Source organism: Triticum dicoccoides, chromosome 2A, assembly GCF_002162155.2.
Source record: "Triticum dicoccoides isolate Atlit2015 ecotype Zavitan chromosome 2A, WEW_v2.0, whole genome shotgun sequence".
NCBI classification, from domain to species: domain Eukaryota; kingdom Viridiplantae; phylum Streptophyta; class Magnoliopsida; order Poales; family Poaceae; genus Triticum; species Triticum dicoccoides.
In genome coordinates, this window is record NC_041382.1 from 278,702,521 (window position 1) to 278,718,293 (window position 15,773).

Sequence of the window (15,773 nt, forward strand, 5' to 3'; positions counted from 1 at the left end):
TTTTCTCCAGAGATCCCCATCCCACCGCCCAATGAACGCCCCCCAACCGCCGGTGACTGCCAACCAGAGGTCTCACGACTTCGAATACCCACCGACCACTAATTTATTACCATTTCTGTCCTTCATATACGCGCTGACAGGTGGGCCCTATGGTAATGTGTGCTGCTGGATGTGGACCGTTTGACTGCTCAATTGATCATGTTATCAACAAATTATGAAGCTGTATGGTGAGCCAGTGACCGTATGGTCACCCTAAAATGTACTCCTATTTTATTAACATGGTACAGACTCAAACTACCATTTCTTTCTTTCATATACAGGCTGACAGGTGGGCCCCACGGTTACGCGCCCCGATGGCGCAACACTAGTTGCGCCGCATGGAACGTTTGACTGGTCAATTGATTGTGTCATCAACAAAATATGGAGTTGTAAGGGTGAGCCAGTGACCATATAATCATGATATGTATTTGTTTAACATGGTACAGATGCAAGGGCTCATATATACGCGCAAGCACTCACCGCTATAAGCGCATACACGCGAACCCTACCCCTATGAGCACCTTTGAGAGAGTGGGCCAGCATATATAATCTTGAGATTTTACGAAGTCACCATAGGTGCCTCGTAGTCGAGTGGAACGTCTCCTCCCACTGAACATACGTCCCCGGAAAATACTGAAATTAACAGAAGATAAATGCGAGCACCGAGACTTTAACCTTGGTGGGCTCGAGAAACCACTATCCTCTAACCATCCAACCACATGTTAGTTAGCACGACAAAATGTATGTGGTGACCGTGATGAGCTTATTCTGAAGTCCAGTGACCATATCATGCTTTCGCTTCAAATACAATGACCGTAAGTGTCGTCAACAAAATACGGAGCACGCATCAAATGCAAAGTCCATCAGTGTCATCAACAAAATATGGAGACATATCGTGAGCTAGATACCGTTGTACTATTGTATATGTTTATTTTCTTAGTGGCAGATTGCGTGTGTGGTGTGGTGGGCACATCATTTATAGTTGTGGTGGGTCAACATGAAGACTCATGGGTCGGCTCCATCATGCGCCACATATAGGTTGGACCGAGACGTGTTATATGAAGACCCATGTGGAGGACTCAGCGTACAACCCGAAGCTACAAGAGTCGCGGAGGACTCTATCCCCACTGGTGATAAGCCGACTATATATGATTTGTAACCCTAGGCCCTTAGTATGTTATACAAGCTTGGGGGCTTGTTCGTCGATAGTATACACACACGCACAATGCCTGGTATTCACGTGTACTTTGTACACACTCCTATCACTAATATACAGTACCAGGAGTGGGCTCTTGCTTCAACTGCAATTGAATTCTAGCATGTGCATGTGTTTATTTCATATTATCGATCCATAGAGTGAGAGAAGTTTGAAATACAGGCAATGGATGCTTTTGCAATTCATATATAAACATTAATTAGTGCACTCCATGTTGTTAGTGTGAAGCACTTTATACATTTGTCACTTGCATGGATACATTCCAAATTGCTAGCTAGGAAATAGAATACATGTCGAATTTAACATAAAGGGGGTTTCGAAGATTCGAATTCATAGGAAGTGCATTCATCTATTTGAACCCGAGATAATGGCATTTGTAAATCAGATGTAAAAGGGGGCATCAATCTTTGTTGTGAGTTTGAACATGCTATATATATTCATACGCATATCTAACTTTTTTTTGCAACCAAGGAGATTATATCTGGAACTATGCATGAACTGAGGTAAGTTGCATATTTTTTAATATATACTCGTGTACAATGTATATTCAAATGTACCCCCTCATTCCAAAATAATCGTAGCTTTAGGATTTTCAAGAGTAAAGATTTGTGAAGTTTGACAAATCCTGAAACTTCAATTCAAGAGAACCGAAAATGTTAAGGCCTTCTTTGGTTCATAGGATAGGAATTTTATAGGAATAGGAAAATCATAGGAACTGAGATGACATGCATGTCAATTCCTATAGAGAAAGAGATGTCATTTGGTGCATAGGATAGGATTTTTTCCATTGAGTCTAGGCTAATGGTTTTTTCCTCCAAAACGTGAAGGATTGATTCCTATCCTACATAGGAATAGGAATCCATTCCTACAAACCAAAGGGCTTCAAAGGAATTTTTTCCTTTGCAAATCCTATCCTATAGAATTCCTACAAAAATCCTACAAACCAAAGGAGGCCTAATGATTCTGCTCCCAAATATTGAACGAAGTGCCAAATAGGCCTCTGGTCACTCGAAACCGCGTGAGACTAATGTTTTGGTGGTAGGAAATTACTATCCTGACTCTGGCCCGTGTAGCCTATCGGCCCGATGTCCAATGGTCTAAACCGGGGTAGGTTTGTAACTCACCAAGACGCCAGACAAGAATTCATACGCCGTGGGCGCCTACCCATGCGCTCGGCCAAAATCTATCCCGCACACATTTGGGACACCTGACATCACTGTCCTACCCCCAACCCGCAATATGTCCAAAATTTTAGATGGGGGGAAGTTTGTAACTTTCCCCAAATTTCAAACAAGCGCGTCTCAAACCGAAACATTGTTACCCCTTAGTTCCTCGCCTCCCTCCGTTTCCCCATTCATACTCCGTAGGCGAGAAAACGCCCTCTCCACCAGCCGCAAAACCCTAGCCTACTCCGTCCTCCACCCCATAGCGGCCAATCCACCGACGCCCTCCTCCATCACGCCGAAGCCGGTACCCCGACGTCGTCGTCCAACGCAACCGCAACCGCAATGCCCTCAAGGACTTAGCAGCTGAAGCCGAGGCAGAGCTGCCTCCACGACGCCGACGACGACGTGCGCCGTACCAGAACCACTCCGACCACACCGTCATGCGCCTCACTGCTGCGGCTCCACTGTCGCATCCGTCCACCGCACCGGAGATGTTCCCGCTACGCCATCGTTCGCCGCCTCGGATCTGCTTCCCCGCCGCCGAGAGACGACCACCTCACCACACTCAACAACTTGGCCATGAGTTCATCCAAGGCTGCACCGTCCTCCACAACTTCTGGTTTCCGGCGAACAACAAGAAGATCATCGAAAAAATAGAAGGAGGACACAACACTGCCAGCAGAAAGAGGTACTCCTCTTCCCTTATTCCTGCAAATCTTACGTCTCCGCTCACACCGTATTCATCCCACAAAAGAAACTAGTTGAGCGCTTCTTACTGCATCTTCTTCATGATACTAAATGCACAAGGTTTCCTCCCTTTTACTATTTCACCTTTGCTAGAGGTCAGTAGCCCACCTGGATTTCAATTCAGGGTCAGTCGAACCGCAATTAAAAGAAGCAGCACCCGCTTAGGCGCGCGGAGCACCTAGTCCGCCTGTTCCCCAGGGAAGCGGCGCATCGGTTTCTATCATAGGGGTGTGGGGCACAGGAGCTGCTTGCGCCTGATCTGGAGGTCGGCGGGGCTTGAATGGATAGCCGGGGGCGGTGCCAAGCACGGTGGTGCGGTGAGGTCGAGGGGAGGGCGTAGGCAGGGGAGGAATACTGGGCAGGTGGTCGCTGGCGTTTCAAGGAAGATCGTCAACACTGACTCGCTGGAGGTAGATGAAGGCGATCTGCCTGTTCTCTGTACATCGGACGGTGCAGAAAAAATGGGCTGACCTATTTGCTTTCAGTCGACTGTTATTTTCATACAATCCTGTAGTAATTTAGTGTGTCATGCATGTTGTAGAGCTATCATATGTATCCCGTCATTTATTTCTCACCGACCTGCTATCTGCTACCTTTACACCGTACTAATTGTGCACACACTTCACCCATACTCACACTATTGTTTTTTTATGTATGGGTATTTCAGACTCTGACGCAGTGTTGATGAATGCAGAAAAGAAAAGACAGAAGTCGGTCCAGTGTAATTCGAAGATAAGCACTAAGTGTTCCAATGCTCTAATGGGTGCAGTGTCAGCAGTTGGAGACAGTAAACTTAGTTCTATAGTTGATGATCTCAATTGCCACACACAACCATCCCAGGTGCTTGCTTTAACTTCGCACTGTCAAATGTGGTTGCATTTTGCATATGGTGTCTAGCTTGTATTGCTTCCAATTTGGTTAAATTGCATCTGCTTACTTTACACATTATACCTTTGATAATGACATGCCTTCCTGTTTTTCATACATACTACATATGTCTATTAACCATGTTCGTACATCAAACTAATGCTCTTTTGTATCCCTCGTCAATCACTTATGATGAGACAGCCACCCAGGTGGGTTTCTGTGAGACGCCATACTCGTTTAAAGAGTGCAGTGTCATCCTCCCCACATGATTCTCAAGAAACAGCGAGGCTAAATGAAGGTAGTCAACGTAGCTCTCTAGTTGATCACCGCAATTCCCCCACACCACCATCGCATGTGCTTGCTCTTGGCAGTGTGATATGTAGTGTTCGTCTTACATGAAAGTAGTGTTCGTCAGTATCATGCATCAATGAGTTCTGAAGAGCAAATTTTATTCCTTTTTCTTGTGGGTTTGACTTGACAAGGAAAAATCAACAAAGAGGAAGGAAAAGAGTAAGGAAGGCGATGATGGTGGTCCTCTACAGCAACGTAAACTGAGCATCTGTACTGATTCTCCTTGTACTGATAGTGCATTACAAGGTCCAAGTCTCCGCTCCCCTACTCCACCATCCCAGGTGCTTCCTCTAACTTGGCAGTGTGATATCTGCTTGCATGTTGCATATGGTGTCTAGCTCGTATTGCTCCTAATTAGTGTAAACTGCATCTTCTTAGCTTACACATGATACATGTGAATATGACACGCTATCCTGTTTTTGGTACATACTATATCTTATGATAAGGCACCTTTAAGTCGCCACTGTGATATTGGTTGTGTCTTGCATATGATTTCTAGCATGTACTGCTTCTAATTTGTTGAAACGCCATACAGTTTGAACTTGGCAGAGTGATATTGGTTGCATCTTTCACATGGTGTCTAGCTTGTAGTGCTTCTAATTTGTTGAAATGCCTTCTGCTTAGTTACCACATCATAGGTGTGAATATGTCACACCATCCTGTTTTTCATACATATTCCATCCTTGCATCATGTGTTTGCCTTTCATCCGAGTAGTGTTCGTCAGTATCATGCATGAATGAGTTCTGAAGAGCGAATTTTATTCCTTTTTCTTATCGGTTTGACTTCATAATGCAAAATCATTAGAGCTGAAGGAAATTAGTCCGGCAGTGGATGATGGTGGTCCTTCGGAGCAACTCAAACAGGGGGTCTCTACAGATTCTACTCCGGCCATCCTCCCAACAAGATTCGCAAGATAACACAAGGCTGGACAGTCAACGTAGTTGTGTAGATGATGAGCACATCTCCCCTACTCCACCATCACAGGTGCTTGCTCTAACTTGACACTATTATATGTGGTTGCATGTTGCGTATGATGTCTAGCTTGTATTGCTTCTAACTTGAATTGCATCTGCTTACTTTACACATAATGCCTGTGAATATGACATGTGTTCCTGTTTCTAGAACATACATGTACATGATGAGCACATCTCCCCTACTCCACCATCACAGGTGCTTGCTCTTACTTGGAACTGTTATACGTGGTTGCATTTTCCGTATGATGTCTAGTTTGTACTGCTTCTGATTATGTTGAATTGCATCTATGTAGCTTACAACTTATACCTGCAATGATCACTTACTCATAAGACACATTTAACTTGGGAGTTTGATATAGGTTGTATCTTGCATTGTGTTCTAGCTTGTACTGCTTCTAATTTCTTGAAATGGCACTTACGACGAGACACTTTTTACCTGATAGAGTGATATTGGTTGCATGTTCATATGGTGCTTAACTTTCATTTCTTCTAATTTTGTTGAAATGCCTTCCGCTTACTATTTTTTCATACATATTCCATCCTCCTATCGTATGTGTGAATATGAAACGCTGTCTTTTTTTGTATATATTCCATCCTCCTATCCTGCACTTGCCTTACATCAAAGTAGTGTTCGTCTATATCATGCATCGACCAGTTATGCAGAGCTAATTTTATTCATCTTCTTGTGGTTTTGACTTCATAAGGCAATATCAGAAAATAGGAAGGAAAAGAGTAAGTTAGGGGATGTTGGTGGTCCTCCGCACCGACGCAAATAGAGACTCTCTAGATTTGCCACTGCTACTGCTAATGAAGTTGAAGTCCCAAGTCTACATGATGAGTTCATCTCCCGTACTCCACCATCGCAGGTGCTTGCTCTAAGTTGACAATGTGATAATTGGTTTCATGTTGCATATGTTGTCTAGCCTGTATTTCTTCTATTTTGATTAAATTGCACATGCTGAGTTTATACGTTATACATGTGCATATGGCATAGCTTTCTGTGTCTACAATACACTATATCTATCTATCATACCATGTTCTTACATCAAAGTACTGCTGTTGTGTATCCCGCATCAGTCACTCATGATTGGATGCTTTTAACATGGTAGTTTGATAGTGGTTGCATCTTGCATTGATTTCTATGTTGTACTGCTTCTAATTTTTCGAATTTCCTCTTATGACAAGACACTTTTAACTTGGCAGAGTAATATTGGTTGCATCTTTCATATGGTGTCTAGCTTGCATTAATTCTGTTTTCTTGAAAATCCTTCTGCTTAGTTTGCACATCGTAGCTGTGAATATGTCATGCCGTCCTGTTTTTCTTACATATTCCATCCTCATACGGTTGTCTTACATCAAAGTATTGCTTGTCTGTATCATGCATCAATGAGTTATGAAGAGTGATTTTATTCTTTTGTGTTATGGGTACAACTTGACATGGCAAAGTCAAAAAAGAGCAAGGAAAATAATATAGTAGGGAGTGCTGTTACTCGTCGGGTGAAACGAAAAAGGTTCTGCCGTCGAGATTCTGCTGGTACTTATAGTGTAGTAGAAGGTCCAAGTCCACCGGCTAAATCTACAAACACAGTATCACCTGCTCCACCAGCTGCAGCATCGGCTTCAACTGTACCAGCATCTCAACCAGTTACTCATTCATTTGCTCCGGAACTGGCCAGTTCCCAAGCTGCCTTCACACCTAACACTACTTCCGAAGCACCGCTGACACAACAGGACTTGGCAAGATCAGATGAACCTCATGAGCATCAACACCAAGACGGTACCTGACCGAGTAAAGTTGCAGTTGCATGCTCCTTTATATGTACTCTCACAATTTGATGTACACTAACACTCTCCATATTCGTTGTTGAACTAGCACTACCGAGCAAGCGGAAACAGACATCAGGGATAATGCTTGACAGATTAACAAAATCTAAAGGAGGAAGAATGGAGATCCATTTTGAGACAGGTTTAAAAAGGCCACGTGATGCTACAGGGTCAGCCAAGTTAGTATCAGAGGCAGCCGTTGTCGTTAGGTGTCATGCACGTATCCTCCCAACGTGGATCTAGTACAGGAATGAGAAAGACAATACCCAGTTTAACACCTTCCTTGACCATTTATCCGTAAGTAATGTTATTCATCGCAATTAGTAATATTGTCTTGCTCTGTCCCATACTTTCAAGCTTCCTCCTAATAAGACTCACATTCTTTTTTCAACAGATGAGCTTCAAGTTGGATCCAAAAGATGATGCAACTAGACAAGCATGTACTCATGTTTTTCAGTCTGCTCTAAAACAGTATTGGTACCACCTTAGAAAATCACACTTTGAAGGCAAGGCTAACAATGAAATCACCCAAACATCTCCAGTGGAATATATTACAGATGAAGACTGGATAGCCCTCGTTAAACATTGGTCTGATCCAAACTATCAGGTAGGCTATATGTATTTGATCAGACCACATATTGAACTTGTATTTATGTATGTGCCTTACAAGTGTATCTTCTTCTAGGCTAACTATTTGAAGAACAAAACCAACCATTCGAAAGTGAAATTCCAACAGACCACATGATCTCGTAGCTATATTGCACACTGCGAGGCTCTTGTAAATAGCTCCTTCTTCCTTGTTTTTTTGTGCCATATCATCGTATCTATATTGACTTGTTCCAAATACAGAGGAAATCCCGTGCGGACCAAAAAGAACCTGAACCGAATGCAGTGCAAATCTTCAAGGATTGTCACACCAGCAAGATGAAGGGCATGAGCACACCAGTTCAAGCCGCTGTTGTACGTCCTTACTCATCCTGCCTTGAACTGATGGGTACTGTGATGTGGTCATTTAACTACTTGGTTTGCAGCCAATGTCAGTTACTCTGTTCACTTTTATTCACAGTTGTCTTAACATATCATTTCACCTTACATGGTTTAAAAGAGATGAAGGATATTCTTTTGGTCTTGATCTGTTATCTAGTTGTTATGTTCACGTGCGCACACAATGATAAAATAGCCAGTTTGTTTTATATCTGTTTGCCCATGATATGAATGATGTCATACTATGTTCATCCTACTTTAAACCATCTCTCTTTATCCTTAGATGTCAACGAATGTGAGGAAATAGACAATACAGTAGGCATGCTACACGGACATATGTTCCGAAAGTGATTTTATTATGTAGTTGGCACTAAAATACATGCTAATGTATTACAGTAGTTCACCAAAATAAGTTATGTATAAACGTTTAACCTACTTTGTTTGTTTTTGTCTCATTAGTAACTTATCTGGTACACTAATCTACAAGTTCAAACTTTCAGGAAGCTATGGAACAAATGATTGAACAGCCACAACCAACTAAAGGTGACGAGGCTACTACAGGCACAATGTCACCTCGTGCTGCAGTGCATCAGTATCTCTCCACTAACAGTGCAAAAAGCACCTTCCTGCGTAATTCTGGGTTGGTTGTCAAGGTAACCTCGTCCAAATCGCCTACTGAACAAATTCTTCTTGCTAGACAAAGTGATATATATGTGCTCCAGACACAAGTCCAATCCCTAATGGACGTTGTTTCGGAAACAAGAATAGTGGTTGAGAAATGTCGTCAAGATATGAATGGTTTTGAAACCAGACTATCATGTTGAGAAATCAGACATTCGCTTCGTTGTTCAAGAGCAATGGCGGAAAAAGGTGGATATCGTGCTGCTCCATCAGATTCGACAGCCTGAAACATTAGCACTCAGGTCAAATGATATGTGCTTCTATACATCTGATGGTGCTTTTATCTGGAAGGACTGTAAACTTTATGCCTACAGGCCTTTTGTTGTATGGTTGGAATTTATTTTGTTGTGATACAACATTTATGATGCTGCCTCAGGCTGCAGTAATTACGACGCTATTTTTGTATACTGTAGGTTTATCTTAGTAATGTATTCGGCCGTAACCTTCGTAGGAGCCCAACATGCCAACATTCGTCGGGCCCATTCCAATTGGGCTAAAACCGATTATGGGCCGAAATTGGCATGTAGCCCACTAAAAATATCTGGGCCTAAATAAGCATAAGCTTTCATATTTTTCTGGCAGGCCTGTGCCCATAGTGGGCCTTTAACAGGCCTAAACATAATTTGGGCCCTTAGTAAAAATAGGCCGTTTACAGGTGTAAATATCTCGAGCCCATAAAATACATGGGCCTTTAATAGACCGAAAGTGAGATTGGGCCCTGATTGGGGCAAATAACCCACTGGACTGTAATAGGCCGAAATTCGGACGGGCCGTAAATGTGCCGACCTAATACACGGCCCTTTAACAGGCCGGAACTTCTGTCGGGCTAGATTATCGTCATTTTTATATGGGCCGTTAATGGGCCCGATATGACGTTGGGCCACATATGGCCCATGGTTTACGTCCGGCGTTAACAGGCCGAAAGTGGCCCAAAGCTATAGTGGGCCTCTAACATGCCGAATGTCAGACATGGCCGAATATGATCCAAATCCTTCATGGTCGTTTATGGGCCGAAAGTTTTGATGGCCTGTAAATGGGCCCAAATGAAGCCGGACCTTTAACAGGCCGGAAATACACCGGGCCATAATTCGGCCCAATTACTTAGCGGACTGTTAACGGGCCAGAAGTGACCATGGGCCGCGTTGATGACAAGTTTAGGACAGGACGTTGACGGGCCGATTTGACAGAGAATGTTGGCCCTTTAGCTGGGTGGGCCCATTATGGTTGGAAGAATCTTGGGGGCCTTTAGCTGGGCCGGCCCATCGTGGTCCGCAAAATCTTGTGGGCCTTTAGCTGGCCGGCCCATTATGGTCTGCAAAATCATGTGGGCCTTTAGCTGGGCCGGCCCATTATGGTCTGCTAAATTTTGTGGGCCTTTAGCTGGGCCGGCCCATTATGGTCCGCTAAATCTTATGGGCCTTCGGTTGGGCCAGCCCATTTAATATTTGCGGGCCACTTTTGGGCCGGTCCATGTGTCAACATATCATAGGCCCATCTCGACTGTTGTATGAGTGACACGTGTGCCAACGCAGAGCTGACGCGTGGATCCGTCAGCCAATGAGAATTTTACACATGGAAAATCGGCATTGGTCGTGGCTGTTAACGGGTTATCGGGTCCAAAATCCGACCCGATAGCTTAACGACATTCCGTTACGGTGGATGCCACGTGTCGGTCACCCTTGACGAAAGCACTTCTGTGACGCGCGATCTATCGTCATGGAAGTGGACACTTCCGTGATGATAATTTTGGCAATATTATGGAACACTTCTACGACAGCACAGGTATTACTATCTTGATTCTGTCATCAATTTGTCATGGATGTACATGCATGACAGAAAACGCGACCTACTGTGACAAACACGTATCATCACGAAAGTGTATTTTTTTGTAGTGCGTGTGGGATGTACATACCTACGGAAGTGATTGGATTTCGATGCCTCGCCCGATCGCACATGACCCCAGCTTGGGTCCCAGGAGGGCCTATCCCTGACGATTTCCGGGTCGTGTGGGAAGGACCCCCCCTATCGCCCACACTCACTTGGCAACGGTTCCAAGTGTCATCGCGGAAAGGGGTTAAAACCGTTTGTTTAGCACGTCGTTGTACCAGTGTTGCCTCACGTCCCAAGAGGGCGTGGTATCCGCTATGGAAGGGCACAATGAGGAATAACATGGGTTCGGATCTGTAGTTCTCAGGAGTACCGAACAATTCATCCAAGGTTATGCGTCCGGAATAGCGTGCCTCCTTTCCGCGTATAATTCCTCAGAATGTGGTATGACTGTGCTCGATGCGGGATGTGTTGAGCTGCATTTTGTCAAGCGTGTCCTCGTAAATGAGGTTCAGGCCACTGCACCCCATCCATCAGCACTTTAGCTAGCCTGAAGCCATGGATTATGGGCTCAAGGACTAGTGCGGCGGGCGCGTAGGTGGGGCGGGACCTTGGCTCGTCCTTCTGATCGAAGGTAATAGGTGTGTCTGCCCATGGTTGTGCGGCTGTCACCTGGTAGACTTGGTCGAGCTCTCGAAGAGCCCTTTTCCTTTGATTGTTTGAAGAGAACGTCTTGTAAACTATCAGGACGTTGTCGTCGTGGAGTGGTGTTGTTGATCGTCTATCAGGGGGTGTGTGACCAAGGATATTTTTGCCACTTTTGGCCACCTGCCTCACCACCCAAAAGGCTCGAAGCCTATGAGTTGGATTTGCGTTAAGCAGGGCCGAGTGTATTGGGCATGGTTTTATCCAGCAATTCATCCAGGACCGTTCTGGGTCTATGTTTATTTTCGGCAGGTTCGTGCTCGGGCGACCGTCTCGCGTGTGCTCGCTTTGCTTGGGCTTTCCTGGGCTGCGGGGCAAGGACTGACTCCTTGCGCATTTGCTGCAACCTCCAGGTGCTTTTCATGGTGCAATATTTGCATACCATGTCCAATAATTCAGCGAAGTTTTGCACACAACGATGGGCGATGGCATCCCAGCAGTTGAACCAAAAGCTTCAATTATTTCTTTGTCTTGGCAGTCCGTTATCTTGTTTTTGACCAGGAGAAGTCTGGCCCGGTAATGTTGGACCTTTTCTTTGGGCTGCTACTTGACGTACATCGGGTCCTGTACGTCCGGTCTTCATGCATCCGGACAATATTCGGCGTGGGAGGTGGGTGGGAGAAATCTTAGCATTCCCGTCTGTTGTGAGCCCAGAGTATCGGCAGCAGCGAACCGCACCTTGGCTATGTCCGGATCCGATCACATATTGTTTGGCTTTATACTTGTATATGGCTGGGCCGACTCAAGGATGGATCATGTATCACAAGTTGAGTCTAAACTCTTTTCCTAACGCGTGTCCGTCTCCAGGCTAGAGACTCGGGTATATATTGTCTTCAACTTCGGAGATTGCAGTCCCTCTACCCTTTCTTTGATGGTAGCGACGAGGTGAGTGATCGGCGGGATGTGGACTTCTCTGTTATCAGGTTTAAGCCCGATTAGGTAGTGGGCCATAGGGAGATTCCCATAGCGAGGAATCGATCCGACAGGTTGTTTACGAAAGAGATTCCCGTCAGGGCCATGCCTCCTGGATATTTGGTGGGATGTTCTTTGGGTTCTTTGATGGGGTCCGGCTTTAAGGCCAGAACCTGGATTGCGTCGGCTCCCTTTGTATCTACTGAATCCAAGGTCAAGGCGTCGGGATCAGCGGGTTCTTCGGGAGCAAGGCTTTACCGAGGGCCGGCGCTGGACTCTAAGTTCTGGCAGCCGGCTTCGTGATCGGAGGTGAGGATTTCAACTTGGTCCAAACGATCGGCGAGGTCGGCGCATAAAGTGATGCTGCCAAACATAAAGATCTGGCCAGTGATGAAGATGTCCCTGGCACTTGCGGGGTTTCCAATGAATAGTTGGGCCATCGATCCTTTGGCAATCCATAACGGAACTCTCAATGAAAGCACCAATGTCGGTGTCAAAACTGGTAGATCTTGGGTAGGGTGTCCCGAGCTTTGGATCTAGGATCAATGGAGAACAAGGGATGAAGAGCACGGTGTTTACCTAGGTTCAGGCCCTCTCTAAGAGGGGTAAAACCCTATGTCCTGCTTGATTGTATTTGATGTGTATGGTGTGGTTACAGATTCAATCTACCTCGAGATCAGGTGAGCTAAATCCTAGGTTCATGGGGATTGGATGTTGCTCTAACCCTAAATACTAACGCCCTCTGGTTTATATAGACACCAGTAGGGTTAGGGTTACATACGGTCGATTACAATAAAGGAAAGATGAAGCTAAGTCTTGACTTGGAGGACACACACCACGGTTCCGAAGATCTTCTATCCGGCCACGGATCTGTGCTCTAGCTTGGCTCCATAGTAGCCCATCAGTCCAGCCCATAAGCAATGGGTCGGCGGCCCGAGGACCCCTCAATCCGGGACTCCCTCAACGACGGCTGATGTCAGGAAGGTATACATAGTATTTTGTGTAAGATTGAACCATTCCTCTTCTTTTAAGCATTTTTTTAGCAGTTCAACTAAAATAAAATGTCATCACTGCCTTGACAATTCGATGACACTATACAAAAATAAATGACTTACCATTACATCATGATGTCAGGTATGTAATCGACATGCAATAAAGACAAACATGCAGACCTCCTCCGATAACATAATGAACATTAATTTTAACAAAGGTGTGACTAGCTTTGCAAGCATAATTTGAATGAACTCTACACCCTTTGTTCCATAATATAAGAGTTTCCGCAGTTCAATTTAAAGTACCGAGACTTCTAGAATTTAGAAAAACAGGTAGTAGTTTTCTTGAGCACATATCCGCGAAAGCTTGCCAGACCTTATATATGTCCATACGCTAATGCAACACTATTTTAATAGTACAAATATACACTAATCCAATGGCTAGTGAAATAGTAGAGTAGTTTTTTATTACAGGGTACAGTACAATGGTTTTACTGAAAAGATTTCCATAAGCTAGCACTAGAAGCTTTCTATAAGCATTAACTATACAAAATCTAAAGGTAACAAGTTTCAGCATTGGTATATTGGTTGTGCAACAGCATTAAACCAAATACAAAAGTCTGAAGGTAATAGTATTGTTAACTAATGATAGTATAAAAAATTGCAAACCATGTACCTTCAAGGTAAATATCATTTGGAACTCGAGGGGGCCTGAAAAATTGCTATCCCAATCTTGATAATTGATCAAACATAAAAACATGATCAAACAAATCAAGAAAACAACATGAGGAGGAGGTGCCCACTCCTGAACTTTCCTCTTCTCTTCAAAAAATTTTGTGCAGTTTAATGAAATAAAATGCCATCACCGCCTTGGCATTTTGGTGACATCGTACAAAGAAATTTGACTTATCATAACATCATGAAGTAAAGTATGTAATCTATAAGCATTAACAATGCAAAAATATGAAGGTAGTAACAAGTTTCATCGTTGGTATGCTGGCTGTGCAATAGCATTAGAATGCCTTAGCTCAAAAATCTATAATACATCCACAATCAACAGCTAACCCTGAAATAATCCAGTGACATTAAATATCATTGCTTAAATTTATCGGTGGCATTAGACTGACTGCGGCATTAGTTAAATGTGACATCACTTTAGTAGTAGCATTGCTTGATTTTGCCGGTGGCATTATAGTAACAGCAAAAAAGTGGCAGTAAGAGCATGGGGAGGCCCATTCAGACAGTGGGTGCACCAGTACGATGTACCTCCACAGATGCATAGAGTGGTGAGGGAGGGATGGTTGCCCAGAGGAACAAATATCCATGCAACATATGTGGATTACACCCCATTTTTGTTCTCTTTAGCCACCTTTTTCCTATGTGAGGATGTAGGATCGAGAAGAGGTGTCTAGAGGGGATGATTAGACCCTCAACAAAGAAATGTAGTAGTTTTTAATTTCTTTAAGTTGAGGTGGAGTTTTAGCACAAGTTTAAACATTCACAATACATTTCAAGCAAGCATGGCAAGAGTACATGAGTAGCGGAAAGTAAAGCATGCAAGTTGCAACAAAGTAAAGGGATGGTATTGGAGTGTGAAAACACAATTGGAGACACGGAGAGTTTTGGCATGGTTTCGATAGGTTGTGCTATCGTACATCCACGTTGATGGAGACTTCAACCCACAAAGGCTAACGGTTGCACGAGTCCATGGAGGGCTCCACCTATGAAGGGTCCACGAATAAGCAACTTGTCTATCCCACCATGGCCATCGCCAACGAAGGACTTGCCTCACTTGCCTCACTTGCCTCCTTGCCCTTACAAACTCCTTGGTTCAACTCCATAATCTTGATAGAGGCTCCCAAGTGACACCTAACGAATCTAGGAGACACCACTCTCCAAAAGGTAATGGATGGTGTGTTGATGATGAACTCCTTGCTCTTGTGCTTCAAATGATAGTCTCCTCAACACTCAACTCTCTCTCACAGATTTGGATTTGGCGGAAATATGATTTGAGTGGAAAGCAACTTGGGGAAGGCTAGAGATCAAGATTCTTGTGGCTGGATTGGAATATCTTGGTCTCAACACATGAGTAGGTGGTCCTCTCTCAGAAAATGAATGTTGGAAGTGTAGGCACGTTCTGATGGCTATCTCCTCGAATGAAGGAAGGGTGGAGGGGTACATATAGCCTCCACACAAAATCTAGCCGTTACACACAATTCACCAAACTCGGCGGACCGAATCGAGAAACTCGGTAAGACCGATATGGTTCAAAATGTGAACGTTAGAGTTTTCGGTGGGATCGATAGGATCAACTCGGTGGTACCCATGTAATAGGGTTAGGGTAAAACCTCAACTCGGTTTGACCGATTACTCAAACTCGGTGAGACATATTTTGGTAATAAGAAAAATAGAGAGTTGGTCAAGCAAACTCGGTGGGACCGATTGTGTATGTCGGTGAGACCGAAATAATTGAAATAGGCAACAGAG